We start from the raw sequence: 16,045 nt of genomic DNA on the forward strand, positions 1-16,045 counted from the left end.
CGCCAGCTTCAATCACTCCGCCAACTCGCCTCAGAAGGGGCAAGAGAGCGCTCCAGCTCCCGTTTGAAAAAGCCAGCGACATTTCAAATGGCAGGGACCGTCAACTGTTGTTTTCAGTGTCGCACATTCAATTGAAGAATCTCAGGAGTCTCTACGGCGCCTTGCATGCTCTGGAAAAGTGCCAAAGAATAAAAAAATAGTGAAACGAAGAAAACTGCTGAGCACAAGTTTCAGTCTCCAACTGTAACGGGCGAACGCGCAAGAGAGGCATGTGATGGCCTGACGCACCTCGTAGGTTGGAGGAAGGGAGAAACGTGGGATCAGACGGCAACCAAAATCTTTGATGGATGTGGCAGTATCAATACGCTTCGCTTGTACAGGTCTCGCCGGCTTGCAAATTTGCGCGCTGTGAACCCAAGTTCATGTTCTGTGGACGCCAGGTTTCGAGGTGCCTCGGACAATGCTGCTGCTGCCAACGACAAGCAGAGGAAAGAAAGTTCCGTCCGACATCGTTATCGACCTTGCCACCTCCTGGTTCCGAGCCCAGGAGCCGAGAATCTTCTCGCTGGCCGCAATGGCTCAGAGAAATTCGCGGGGAGAGCGTCTTCAGTGTTCTCTTGCGACGACTGAGCGAGTGCGCGTGGGCTGCGGTACGCCTTTGGCGAGCCGCCGCGGCCTTTGCCCTCGATGTCGCTCATCTGTGTGGTCGTGAACGGCGGCCTGCGCTATAGCCACCCCGTGTTTCGCCCTCGCGCCTTGAGGTCGCCCTTGTATGTAGGTCATTTAAAGCACTCTGGGAGAGCGGTGTGGGCTTCGCCTATGCAACTGCGCTACGCTGGAACTGCTGAAGTAGGTTTGCCGTCATGAAACATACGGATGACGGCGCTTTTATTTGCCGGCATGTAAAATCCCCTTTGCTGTTTTCTGCGTGCGTGCGTGCGTGCGTGGGGTGGGGGAGGGGGGTGGGCTTAGTAAATTGCAGGATCCAGACAGCATTGCAAGCAGCGAGCGTGGCAGTCACAGGATTCTTATTGAACAACAGTGTTTGCGGTTAAGCATAAAATGCTTTGCACAAGTTACCACAACTAAATGTTCCGCAGAATGAAAACAGTAACTGTGAGCACTACGGGCGAATGATACCGACGAAGTTCTGGTGCGTGCTGTACGCTAGTAGTGGGACAGAGAGAGAGAGAGAGAGAAAACATTTTTACTGAAGCAATCTCTGGTGGTCGCACCCCCTATTCCGAGGGTCCGCTGGACGCTGCTGCAGCTCGGGCTCGCCCCAACCATCTCCTGTTGTTGGTGCCGCAGGACCCAGCCGAACAGCGAGTCCTCACACAGCTCAGCCATCGGATTGTTTATTCTTGGTACGTCAGAGTTTTCTTGGCAGACCCATACCATGTGGTACAGGTCATACTCCTGTCCGCAGTGTATGTATTCTGATGTGTATAATTCAGGGTGTACCCATCATTAGAAAAACAACAGCGCACAAGACAGGACGAAGGCGGAAGGAGCAATATAGACAGCGCTAACTCAGTCGTGAAATTCAGTCGTATTAAAGTTCAGTGGTAAGTTTAGCACTGTGTCGCGCTTCTTCCTGCGTCCTGTCCTGTGCGCTGCAGTTTCTTCAATCATGAATCCGTACCGTCTAGCTCAGCTTAGCATTATTCTTCCACAGCCCGGATGCATCCTTCTGAGCTTCTTTGGGCCGTACATTGAATCTGTCTGTAAACGCCTGAGTGTAATTTCTTTTTCATTTGGCTTCCTGTATGGGGGCAGATATATCCTCCTTCAAAGTACGTATTGTTCGATAATTTCCGTGTATGTGAGTAGACGGTTTGTAGAGCTGTGGTCAATCACGCGGGGTGTTCGGGGGAGTAGAGCTCGAGCAGCGGCGTTCGCGCCTTCATTCCCCTTGATTGACTGATGCCCATTATTTATTTATTTATTTATTTATTTGGCCGAATTATGTTATTTCTATACGTGTAGATTAGAAAAGTTGCTGAGTAAAATCCGACAACATCGTTCCGTCCTAATCCTACTGCGTTTCGCCCGTTTTCGTTCTGTAAAGGGAGGGACGGGTGCTGTGGTAGACGGGAACAGGGGGTGTAACATGCGTCTAAAAGAAACAGGAGCCCATTGCGGCAGGAGGCTGCGGGAACCAATGACCACCGGCGGTTTATTTCCAGCAGTTTTCAGGCCGCACGAAACAGGGGGGAAAGGTAAACGAGAGAAGGAATACAAGTCATGATGTCTATTCAATCTGATACAGGGATATGCCTTATGATCCACAGCGCAGCACCAAAACAGCGGTCAAACACAAGCGCTATAATGATACAGGGAGGAAGCGCCAGAGACGGTGAACAGGGTGATATGGGACAGGGAAAGTATATGGAGGAGGAGATTGGAGGAGGGAAGAAGAAATGGGACGAGCTGGAATTTGGAATTAAAGTCCCTCAATAATCTAAATATAGCGCCGTCTCATCTCTCCTTTTCCTGCGCCGCCACTTACTCTTTCATCTCCCTCTCCAACGCGGTGCTGAGATGCGGCGCTTGCGTGCGCCGCTCGCGTTGTTTGGCAACGCGGGGGAAGAGGAGGCAACAAGACACGCCTGACAACAGCGTGCGAAAACACGTGACGCGGCTCGGCAAGTGGGAGGGTCGAACGAGGACGGAAAGCGCAGGGAAGGAGGTGGGCGGAATTCTTCAGAGACTGGTGTTACTTTTAATTCATTCAGGGGCTTTTGTTGGGCTTTCTGTTCCGCGGGTAGACCAGTTCCTGGACAACCCGCGCGGCGAAGTTGAAGGCTACCCTCAAGCATCCCACCGCATCTCCTCGGAAGAAAGAAAGCATCCCATACCAAGCACTCAGAGAGCGTTGAAAGGAAGGGCGACCGGTAGATACATTTCACTGCCACATGGCAAAATCCGTAGGCTAGGTGGATAATCCAAGCCATGCCTTAATTGTGCGTTCGCAAGAATGCGGAATTCTGCGGTGTAGCCTACAGCCTAAAAAGAATACTACAAGACTCTGCAACAGCTAGGCTGAAAGAAGCTCTAAAAAAGCCTTTTTCATCAGCCCAGGCGGCGAACACCCGCCCATGCTTGAGCGAGGTGCACGAAGGCGTCACGTGCTTTGCACCACTAATTATTCATTAATTAAAAGACTAGCGCATAAAACTGGAACGCAGACAGAGAAGAAGACAGGACAAGCGCTAAACATCAACTGAGGTTTTACTGCGAGAAAGAAGGTACATAAATGCATTTTGAGTGGAGCATGCGTACACTGGGCTGAAACAGTACAAGCACTCTCTAATCAAAATGGGGCAAACTATTCCTTAGGTACACTTTTTTTTTCTTTTTTGGACAGGGCAAGTGAGGTTGTGCTTACACAGTTATCTCCTTCCCTGTTAATGTGATAAGCCTCACAAATCTCACGCCCCAACCTTGTGCCTCCCCTACCAAGCACACACATGGCATCAAACGCCGGCACGCACCCGCACTGCTTACAATGCTTGGCCAAATGGCCACCCCCCGCCAATGAATCTACCAGCGTGCGGTGCTCTCGTAGTCGTTCGTTTAGGCAGCGGCCAGGCTGCCCCACATAGCATCTACCGCTGGAGAGAGGTATGCGGTATACGTTACCAACAGTGCAAGGTACCAACTTGCATTCGTGCTTTATGGTGCAGACCGGCTTTTTTCTTTTCATTTACGGCTTTGCACATGCGCGTCAGCTTTTCTGGGGCAGTGAACAACACGTCCACGCCGCACTTCTCTCCAACTTTTCTCAGCCGGTGCGATAACTGGTGCACGTACGGTATAGCTGTACGCTTCAGCCTTTTGCGGCTTTTTTCGGCTGCCACGCCATTGCGGCCACCTGCCCTGATTTCTTTCAGGAGGCATTCCGCCGCAGCCGTCACAGTGTCTTTTGGAAAACCGGCGTTAATCAACCGGAGCACTTGCGTCTTCAAACTAACCTGGCTTTTATGTTGGCATGACTTTTTGAGAGCACCACGCAGGCAATTTTTTGCAATGCCCCGCTTGACCAATTTTGAGTGAGCCGAATTATATGGTAAAATTTCCTTTTTTGTTGATGTTTAGCGCTTGTCCTGTCTTCTTCTCTTTCTGCGTCCCAGTTTTATGCGCTAGTCTTTTAATTAATGATGACATACCAACTAGCCCAGCTTTCCGCATTGATTCTTAGCACCACGCTTTCTTGTCGCCAGCGCAGTGAAGGCGGCTCATTCCCGATGCTAAGCACTTGGCGCGCAAATTTCTGGCTTTAAGACTTATCATGAAACCCGCGGCGCGTGCGTACGAGCAGCGAAGACAAGAAACTGGAAACTGAGGATTTCGCTCCTTCCTAATTAAGCACTCTGTTTAGAGGGAGCGAGGACGAACGAAAAGAGACAGCAACAGGAGGTGGCGTGCATTTCACTGGTTTACGCTGTCGAATAGTGGGAGCTCATCGCAAATCTATGTGTTTTTTTTATCTTGTTGGCAAAGGGATTGGGCACTGAATGTGCAGTCATTGATTATACGAATGTCAGTCGCGTGTGGGGTCGGCACAAGGGGGGGATTTCTTTTCTATCGTTTTCGTGCCTTCCGATTTCTTCTTTGCGTTCACATACGTCACCCTAAAAAAAAAACGCCTCTTTTGTCATTCAATAAGTGCTTCTGTTTCGCTAAAGAGTTAACGAACCGTCGCCATTTAACTCGCTTGTCGGGAAGTCTTCCTCACTCGCAGTGTAGAAAAAGGCACCCCATGCTATACCTGTCGTTTGCACAATTTTCTCTCAACAAACCTCTGTTTATGGCGAAATCAGCGTATTCGACATTAATTAAAGGTAATCAAAACTTGATGAAGGCTTGCTTAGTGTTAAATGTTTAGAGCACTTTTAATTAACGGGATGGGCGGCTAGCCTGCTCTCATCGGCTAAATGATTCATGTGACACTAACAAGGGGACCACAAAAAGAGAGATGGGGCATGCACTCGCAGGCTCGCAACTATGCACGTGCTATAAATCTAAAGTGTCTCCCGTTAGTTTCACCTCTCACGTCCAGGGGCGTAGCCAGGGAGGGGCTTATGAGGCATCAGCCCTCCCCCCCCCCCCCCCCGAATTTTTTTTCGAACTGTCACGCACCGCTGACCAAAACAACCAGCGGCGCCGGAAGTCCTGGATTTTGTCACCCACAGTGTCCTCTTCAGAGTAGAAAAGACATTTTGGCGCGAACATTGCTAACTCGGGTTGGATTTCGTGGCAACGCCCATGCACCTGGAGTCATGTAACGCAAGGGGCCCCATCCTAACGCAAACTTTCAAGGGCCTACCGATAGCTCGCTGTGGCGTCTAAAATTTCGCTGCAGTTACTCGCAACGCATGACCGGTGACAGCTGCTCTGCTGCTGCGCAGTACACTGGAACGAAGGACAGCGTCATTGAGATTTTTCCCTTGCCGTTGCATATGTAAAAAATGTAAAGGTTCCTGAACGATAAACAGTCATTAAAATATTTGTCCTCTGCTTGCTAATTTCATGGTCTTTACGATTTTCATATCAGCGACATGCACTGCTTTGCTGGTTTCGGACCGATATAGTTCTAGACTTCGTGTGATATTTTGTTTACTTATTAAATACGCAAAAAACATGGAAGCATTGGTATCAGTTATGTCTGCCACAAGTGAACGATAAGGGATAGTTGGTAGTTGGTTTCTTTCTCTCCTGTGTCTTGCCCCCTGCTCAGTGTTATGTTTTGTAATCATGTCTACCACGATTTTTAAGACATACGAATGCATTCTTTTATTTAAAAAAATATATGTTTCACTTGTCTAGACAGTGCGTCGCGTTATCCAATACACAATGGCATTGTCAATGGCAATGTCAACGCAGTTATTATTGTTGCGTTTGATCCTGACACAAATTCTATGAGGAGGCCGCGCTGCAACATGAGCCCCCCTCCCCGAACAAAATTTCTGGCTACGCCACTGCTCACGTCAGACATTCTTTTCAGGAGAGATGTGGGCTTTATTTATACGTGTAGGCCATTGCATTCTCTTTCTATAGCCGTGCATTCTATACGCTTGCGTGTTGTGCCTCTCGCAAGCGCTGGTTCTCCAGCGCCGGACCTTCCCCATCACTTTTCTTTTCTTACCCAACTCCCTCCATCGCAGCGACCATTTCCTCACCCCCCCCCCTCCCGAGAGAGAGAGAGAGAGAGAGAGATTACTGCACGTGCTGCGTCTCCCCTTTCCCCCCATCGTCACCAAGAATCTCAACTCCAAGCGTTGCGCTGACAAGACTAGCGCGAACACGTACGTTTTTTTCCACCCACGATTTTTGCAATGCGACTATACCTCAGCCAGTTTGCTTCAGCGGGAAGCTTTCGTAACTTTTCATTCGCGGAGACTATTCCCATTGTTCGGCTGTGTCGGGAAGCAGCCTCCGCATTCCCGGTTTTCACCGTTCGACGCTAAAGCGCCCGTGTTGGCTGCCATACGCTTGCGAACTTCAATCAACGTCTATTTATTTTTATCGACGTAGACGTGCCCGTGTGCTTGTATAATGGACGGGCAGCACGGAGGGAAGTGGATGGAGAGAGAAAAATAATAGACAAAAGAGCCCGGTCAGCCTCACCCTGAGCGGGGTCACGGCCCGAGGGATCGAGCTGTCGTTACGGCTATGCATAGCCGCGGCCGGTCCAGGGCGTGCTTGCGTGCGGCCTACATGTGCTTGAGAAGCCGTGCTCTCAGCACGCCAAGCTCCCACAAATGCCCCTGAGAACCCAGCGTGGCATGGTATCATCTCCGTGGCGCTGATGGCGTGCGGGTAAAAAAAAATCATAACAAACATCGCTCACGCGTTCGGAGCAAGAAACGAGCTATAGCTGCCTTGCTGAACCCCGCAGCAGGAGGTCGGAGTGGTTTCTGGAACAAACCGGGGTTTACTTCGAGCGCCTCGCGGACTTCTTGAAGTCTGCTACTGCTTCGCCAGGGTCGCATATGTTTCTGCCACGAGCTTGTGGCATTGTCTCCCTCCAGCAACCCATTCAGCCAGCACCTCGGAGGGAAGGACGCCCTCAGGAAGAAATTTTCTGCGGGAAAATCATTAAACTTGAACCCAATTTTTTCGACGAATTAAGTCCAACAAATTAAATGCGTAAATCGGCTTCCCGTCCCCTCCAAGAGTTACCGAACGCATTCTGTTTTAAAGCTCACATCTCAGCCACAAACACACAGAGTTCCTACCGTGTCCTTTTTTCGATACACTGGACGTTTTTAGCACACCGAACCCGTATTAGCGTACACGTATACCGGTTTACCGGACGCCTCAATGTTGGCACGTCTGCGCTAAGCTAAAAGAGTATACTAATGATTTTTCTCCGAATGTATGAGACCGGAAATTGATGGCATGCCACTAGTCGCCACAGTTCACATAACACACGAAGCGGGTATTATCGATCAGCGCTCATCGGGTAACAGTTAAAACAACAGTATCAGAGACGCCGAAGAACCTGCGCCAAAAAAAGGCTAAGCCTGTGGAGTTCAGTACAGGGCTCGGCGTAAAGCCGCTGCGCAATAACTTGGCGAAAGCAAAGATCTTACTTCTAAACCGATGCCACTTTGAATATTTTATTCAGTTTTCACCTCTAAAGGCGGCGCTATGTCCAGGGGCAAAGCATTAGATTTTAGAGAATACCATTTCACAGCTCTCAGTGCGCGAGTTTGAAGGACAACTGCGCCACTTTTTGAGAAATACGCGATATTCAGCGATTCAAACATATACAGAGTGCTTTACCTAGGACTACACAATTTTTATAAATAGGCCTTTTGAGTTAGAAGAGCGCTTTCCTCGGCACAGCATTGTCAGCGGTGCAGTACATCAGAATACACTAAGACGTGCTGAATATCAGGCTGGTTAACTAATACTGAATAGTTAACTTTTCACTATTACTGTTAGGCTCCCTAATTATTGAGAGGCGTGTCGCCCACCGTAAGTAATATCCATATCTGTTTTTAGAATGTCGAAGACGCGGTTGCCCTCGGCGCTGTGGCCCATGATATTTGCGCTTCATCGCGCCATAATGCATGCGCTTTCGAGAAGCTTTCAGGCAAAGCAAACTCTCCAGTGCCCGTCACTCGTCGAAATAGCCAAAATTTGTTGGGCCACAGCGTAGACTTTGCCGCGTTTTCGAAATTCTGATAACTGATATGGATATTACTTACGGTGGGCCACATGCTTCTCAATAATTAGGGAGCCTGAAAGTAATAGTTAAAAGTTAACTATTCAGTATTAGTTAACCCGCCCACTAGTTGGTACGCCTTAGCTGTATTCTGATGTATTACACCGCTGACAACGCTATGCCGAAAAAAGCGCTCTTCTAACTAAAAAAGCCTATTTATAAAAATTGCGTAAAGTCTTAAGTGAAGCGCCCTCTATAGGCTGTAGGTAAAGCATGCAAACTTTTTTTTATTTGCGCTAGCTTTTAAAATGGTGACATAATCGCTGATTAAACATCGTGCTTCTCCTCACAGCGTCGGGAAAGTGCAGAGAAGCTCGGTGGTGACGTCACGGGCTGGGAGATTTCAAATTTCGTCTGTATTCGCACAAGCCCTGCCGCACGTCGTCGAATGCCGCCAAACAACGGTCCGAGGACTTCGCCTTCGGTAGTGTTTTTTTTTTTGTTTCCTTCGACGCAAATGCTTCTGCGTTTGAAATGTACTGACACCGCAGATGACGTCGTCATGCACCCCTCACGCGGCACTGTGCACTTCGGAGAAGCCTGAAAGACGTCATGGTTTCAAACGGAGAATGCGTCACCATTTGAAATGCTATCCCAAAAATATTTCGCATGCTTTGCCCACAACTTTGACACATTCTACCCCTCTACGCTCGTGTAATACTAAATCCTATGCAATCGCCTTGAAGAACCGGCCTGACAATACCTGTCTGCGTCTGCATGCTTGCCTTTTCCAACGCCTAGACCTTAACTGCTTCAAGCACCCAAACTAACACAAATCTGCAGTAGTAAAGGAGACTACACAGCTCTTGTTTCCTTTCTCTCCTTGTCTGTTCTGTTCGCAGGAAGAGGAGGCACATCGGGAAGAAATTAAAAATGTTGTACCACAAGGACTTTCGAGCAACCCCGACTTCCAAACGAGGTTTTTAACTTCGCCTACGGCGTCCGCACTGGGTTATACCAGTCCGCTCGGCGTGACCCTCGCGAGACAAGCTAGGATCAATCTTCCACGAACCACTGACTCGCGCTAAGACCCGCCGGAGCGTCGCTGTGCAATTTCACGTCCACGTGGCGCTTTGCGAACCGCCAACTTCTGCTTTGGAGGCGCGCTGCGGCAAGCCATGTGACGCTGAGCAAAATGACGCCCAACACGAGGCTCTCGAGAGCTCTCAGCCGCGTGCATGTGCTGCTGCGATCGAGCACTGGGCGAAACGAAAGGGCAGCCTCACATTCCTTTTTCGAGCATAAAGGCACCACCGACCAGAGCCAAGGCGTTGAAAGTGGAGAGGTGCGCTCACGAGCAAAAGTTTGCGGATTCGCGGAAAAGGCTTTATTTCTCGTTTGCCTCGATCCTCCTGTGGTTGCATGCTTCTCGTTTAACCACTCTTCAGCAACGCGTAGATAAACTGGCAGCTTTTCCGTGTGCGCTTCACGATGGAACGAACTCATTGAGTCACCTTCAACGTCAAAGGTAGGCAGCAAAGAAGCGGCGACAGTGAGCACTCGCGAAGGCAGAAAATCATCACGTATAGCTTTGTTAAAAGATTCGGCGACAACCGTCACTGGTGGCAAATCTGACACGGAGGCGGCGGCTGCTTCCTGCACTCGCACTGCTGCACAGACTTTCTAGTATGAACCTCGTTTTGAAGTGGCAGTTCCAGCCCCCCTTCGGCGATGAAATCGTGGTTGTTGCCGTGCGTGTGTTTGGGGGGAAGGGGGTGCGTGCGTGTATGTGTGCGCGCGAAAGAGAGGTTGGGGCAGCACATCCTGCGCTCCTAGGGGATCGCAGCGGAGCGGGACAACTTCCGGACATCCTCCTGTCCCTGAAGGTACTCGGAGGTGCACCCATCGAAGGGTGGGTGCACCTCCGGAGGACTCCGGGATGGGGTACCCTCCTATGCGTAAACCTCCGAGCACCTGCTAATTCTACAGACCACTGTTACAGGAAGACCCTGGCTGGCTCTGTTAACGGCTGTCGCCGTGAAGCGCTGGTTTTTTTTTTTTTTTTCTTTCCACGGAGTCGCCAGTTCCGACTCGCACGCAAGGGCTATGAGCAGGGGCGAGCAAGAAGGCGAAAGAAAGAGGAAAGACGGGCAAGTTAAATGGGGCTGTATTCTGTAACGCTTCCTTTCTTTTGGTTCTTTCCCACTGGACCGTAGGCCCTGCCTGGCAACACCGACGACAGCGGACCAATAGGGAGGAAAATGTGAAGGTATTGCGATCGGCTACTGAGCGTTGGAAAAAGAGAGAATAAGGGATCAGGACAGGACGAATCACGCAAAGAGAAACGTGCGTCACAACCAGCCGCGCAAGCATGGCACACTCGGGGAGCGGAGCACAGTACTTTCATTGCTCACAATCGACGGTGGCCGCAGCGATCGTAAGGAGCACAATGATTCGCTGAGAAATTTTTGTCACGGATTTGTAGCGCAAACGAGCCTGCATAGCTCTTTTGTTACACATTAGATTAGATTTGGATTATCTCCGATACGGAACGCACCAGAAAAGTAAAGTTAGCATTTAATACACTTTGCAGGAGACTTCGCAATATGTCATTGTGTATATTTTTTGTGCGCATTCCGGGTTGAAACGCCTAAGAACAGAGCGCCTATAAAAACAAAGAAACAAGGAAAGAAAGAAAGAACGAAAGAAAGGAAGGAAGAAAGAGAGAGACAGAGAGAGAGAGAACACTTCAGGGCAGGCCTATGGCAACAACTTGATGTGCAGCAACGTGCGCGCGCAGCAACCTCTTGGAAACTGGGTCCGTCCCGGAAACTCGTCCGTAACATGTTCACATGAGCCGTTTTAATCGTGCTCTTGAGACATTAATTAAAAATTCTCCGATTACCCCTCACTATTTTCGGACGGATGGATATTAGGAGGGTCCTCTTTGAAACGGAGTGCCGGCAAGTGCCATCACCTCGGTATTTTTTTTCTCCTTATATTTCTCTAGCCAATTTGTCAAATTTGATCGCATTATGTATAAATTATTCTTTTTTTTAACCTATAAATGCTATTGACTTTTAGGCTTGACCAATTTTTTATTCTGAACTTGTATCTTTACGCCAGCACTCTGCTTTTGAGCCGCCAATCTTCCAGTCGCTTTTTGCTAACGTCTACCGCAGATTACCTTTATTATCTCTAAGTCCTAGGGTGTCAGGAAAGTGATTGTGCCAGTATCGACATCTGGACGAATATAGATTCTAATAAAATATGTTGAATGGTTTCTACGGATATGCCACACACTTCACACGTGTCATCTTCTTGAATAATTTTTTTTGTCGCTTCGCGTTCTAAAACAACCTGACGACCCTGATCTGGCTTCAAAGAGCAGGCCGGTGCCTCTTCGAGTTATCATAGATCGATTTCTTCCTGGTTTCAATTTTCTACACAGGTGTAGAGGCTGATTTTCTTTTTTTGTTTACTGAAATAACCCTCTGCGTATCTGTTCCCTCACTGCCATCTCACCGAGCAATAAACGAAACCGCACGCACTCTCCATTCATCGCGATATCGCCACCTTCTCTTCGGTCTGGCAGAAGACAAAGCGCGGCGCGGTTTTTAGTATCGGCCACCGCTGGAACGCGGCGAGAGTAAAACAAGCCGTGTCCGTCCGGCAGTGCCACCGGATGCGACGCGAGATCAGTGGCACGCGGTGCGGCCCAGATTGCGCCTCACGGCCGGCGCGATCCCAGCGTCCGCTGCCGCCGATGCTGGCGCCGCGCGCGGGATGAAACGAGATCGCGTCCGCTCCCGCCGAGCGGACGCGATCTCGTTTCATCCCTCGCGCGGCGCCAGGACTACGCGAAGGCCACGCTCCCGCCGCCTTCGGCGCTCCCGGCGGAAGGCGAGGACGCCACATGCGATACGGCGACCGTAAACAAATGTTGAAGCGAGCGCTGGAACGTTCACACATAACTTCAAATGGCCCGTTTCAACTGCTCGTATTTCAGTTCCTTCGCTCGAAGTCTTATTCGCGGCTTATGCTGAGTCAGAGTGGTTTACGTTGAGTCTCTTTTTCTTGAGCGGCAAGAGACGAGAGAACAAGCTCGACTGATTTTTTTAAACAATAATGATAATACTAAGCTAAATAAAAACGACGTGGCGCGAAGACACATGGTTCACCACCATTGGTCCGTCATCAAAAGCCCGGTTTGCGTGATTTTTTTCTTAGCCGGGGTCTACTGACTTTTGGTCCTGCTAAACTGTATTGGTATTTTTTTTCCTGATCCTGTCTGATTCGCTGTCAACTAGCACGAAGTTCGTGCAAGCTTCTTAAACGCTCAGTTTTTCTCTCCTGACTTCATGAACTTTACGCGGACATTTGCAAGAGCACTGCGTTGACTGTTCCCCAAGGTAGAGCGTCCTTAACCGATTATTATTTCTCCACTGGTTCCGTTACCGGAACCAGTGGATGTTAGGCTGTTGCAAATGTCTGTGTCATAATAAAATATAATTTGCGCAGGAATTCTTACATTTCTAACGTATGGCGTCGTCCTTGAGCAAGCTGTGTTTTCTTAGGCAAATTATGACTAGCCATTCTGCACTGAAACTTCGATTTATTCATCAATAATTAGGCCTAAGTTAGAATAGATGATTGGGTCTAAGTTCCGCCTACTGCCTCTCCAAATGCCTTATTGATGAATACGGCATGCAGTCACTTGAAACGCTGTGAAAAAGTTAGCGGCTAAAGTTTTTTTCGCTCAAAAATAAATTATCGAAGAGCCCGACCTACGTCAAAAACTCCTAATCCCGCGAATAAGACACAGTCATACATGATTATTAACCCTTTACCAACCATGCTACATTTTGTTAAGTACTAATTACCTTGCGTCCAGTGTCGGAATGAACCAGATGCCACCGAATTTCCAGCTAGTACAGATAGTATCGCCCGCATATTGCCATGACCTCCAGCATGTTACATTTAGATTGTTTAACATGAAATTCTTTTCTCGTGCTATAAATTCCAATCTGTGTTTGAGCCCACCGATATAGCTATTTCTTTAATCAATAGTATAGCAGCCTCACCGGAGCGCAAAGCCGGCAGTGACCGTCCCGCGTTGTTCATAATAATTCTAATTGGCTGAAGGGCTGTGACGTCATCAGTGACGCCACCAGAGCAGCGAAATCCCATCAGCTGGAGAAAGGTGACATCACCGGACCAGAGAATGCCTATTGGGAAGTGACGTCACCAGGCAGGCAGTGACGTCACCAGACCAGGTGGTTCTGTGTGGAGCCGCTAACTGCCAACCGTGGCAAGTGGTGCACGGGAAGGGCTCGGTAAGGGCAAACTAGGCCTCATAAGCCCCACCAGGCACTTCCGGCAAAGGCAACAGCAGCTTCGAAAGTTATTGCATGCCAACACATAATGGAATTAGGTGTCCCTTTGTTTTTTGTGTGTACTAACTCTTCTATGTCAATGCGCTTTGTATTGCGCCTCCTGCCCGTCCCTATCGAGACCGGCAGTAGTTATTTTTAATTAAGTAGATAATTTAATTAAACACGGTCTTGGGATTTCCGTTCCTAGAGTCGAAGCGACAATAGAGTTGATAGGACTGTTCGCGCGCGCGCGCGCGTGTGTGTGTGCGTAAAGCAGGCGGATTGACGCACAGTGAAAAAATTCTCCGCCAACACCGCCTCAGTGTTCGACTTAAGCGTTCGCTACGGGAGCTTCAGGTGTTTACATCGGTGTGCTCAGAATGAATGAATGAATGAATGAATGAATGAATGAATGAATGAATGAATGAACTTTATTTCCATCATCATGGGGCTTCACGGTCGGGGCGCAGCAATTAGGAAGGGGTGCCTCCCAGCCGGCTATCAGTAAACGTGGCAAAGACCAAATCCAAACAACCGCGGTTGTTTCCTTTCCGGAAACATTCCTTCAAAATCACAAGCAGCGCCATCTACCCCATAAATTTTGCACTACTATTGTGAATAATAATAATTGGTTTTTTGGGGAAAGGAAATGGCGCAGTATCTGTCTCATATATCGTAGGACACCTGAACCGCGCCGTAAGGGAAGGGATAAAGGAGGGAGTGAAAGAAGAAAGGAAGAAGAGGTGCCGTAGTGGAGGGCTCCGGAATAATTTCGACCACCTGGGGATCTTTAACGTGCACTGACATCGCACAGCACACGGGCGCCTTAGCGTTTTTCCTCTATTGTGGTTTACAGCCTCCTTCGCTATATCCGGTATGTTTCCTCGTTATATCAGGTATAAATTTTATAAACGTGCGCATCACAACACGACGAATCGTTTGACAGCATCCGGAACCCCCTGAGAAAACGGTGCGGCGTCTGAAGGTTCTCGGGATGCACGGCTTGTGGGCGGAAAGGGCCTCGTTGCGAATCCCACACATACTTTGGGTTTCATCGCAATTAGTAATTTCATTCTCAGGAACATGCCAAGTCATTTGACACCACTTCGAACATTCCGCGTCAAACGGATGGCCCCGAATTTTATGCAAATGGTGTTCCCGGGGGTGGGGTCCCGCAAGAAATGTCACGTTGTACGTGCGTCACGGAGTGTCGAGGTTTTATCACTGATGTCTACTAGGTGGCTGGATGCCGCATTCCCGCTTTCCAAAGTGGGCGCAAGTGAAGCCACCAGAAGTTGGATGACATGTCCCGGAAGTTCGATGTCTGCTGTGTATTTCAATGCAAAAAGTCGCGTCTTTCGCTCTTCCGTTCTCAGTTTTTCGCGTTGTTTTCGTGTAACTTCTACTGTAATATCAAAGGAATAAGCAGGTTGAACGCGAGAAATGTATAAATTGCTTGGGGAACCCTGTAATTTCAGATAAACCGAAGAAAACAGGCATGCAGGTCTCACCATGCAACGGCAAAGGGGTACGTGCATTAAACACTATTTTCTGATCTGGTTCTTGTCTTACGAGCGTAATTAGGGTAAGTAGTGGAATGACGATCAGTCTAGGCCATCTTAAAAACAAATTTTCGTGTAGCAAATAAAAGGCAATGGCGCGGAAATCCTGACATTCGAACTGCCGCTGTCTCAGTTTCAGGTTGGTGGCGGACGATGTCTCTTCTCATCGACGGCAGCTGATGTTTATCGCTTTAGGGGGTCATTTACCTTCCAGACGTGCTGTTAATCTAACTCAATAGCACAGCCATGTCTCATCTACACAGCGCGAGAGAAACGACTGACGAGAAAGATGAATGCTGCAGCGCATGTGACAAGCGCTGTTAGAAGTCAACTGCACCAAGCATCACGAATAACATCCCATTCAGGCATAATTTGCTACAGTACGAAACAGTACTTGATGCACTAGCTCCGTCGAAAAAATAGTACCACATACCTTTTGGACGCGCTAATGTGTAGCAGCAGAACACCGAAGGCACCCCACCAGATTGTGGCCTCGCCCCCACTCCGGTTCGGTCTAAACATAATTCGGTAAAATGGTCACTGCAAAGTCGGCTGCCTAATGAAGATTCCACCTATTCTTTCTTAAATTTATACACCACTGATGGTATAACTTGGGCTTAGAGCGCGACAACGTGCATCACAACAAAGAGCAGAGTTCGCGACGCAAGCGCAACGACACAGAGCTGAGTACGTACTGTGTGTAGCGACGTTCTGTCGTCTGCTAGTGTCGTCCAATTGCGATGCAATGGACCCTTATTTTTGAAACGTCTTTCCCGAGGACTTTGCTGCTCTCCTCATGCAGTTGCCGGCGCAACAGGTAGGCATTGTCAGGGAAAAAGACGAGAACGTCGAAAAGACAAGGAGCTAAGTGGAAAACGAAAACTAAAACAGAAAAACCGTGCTGAGGTCCGATTTCATGCACTGCCAAA

Source organism: Amblyomma americanum, chromosome 1 (assembly GCF_052857255.1).
Source record: "Amblyomma americanum isolate KBUSLIRL-KWMA chromosome 1, ASM5285725v1, whole genome shotgun sequence".
Taxonomy (NCBI): Eukaryota; Metazoa; Arthropoda; class Arachnida; order Ixodida; family Ixodidae; genus Amblyomma; species Amblyomma americanum.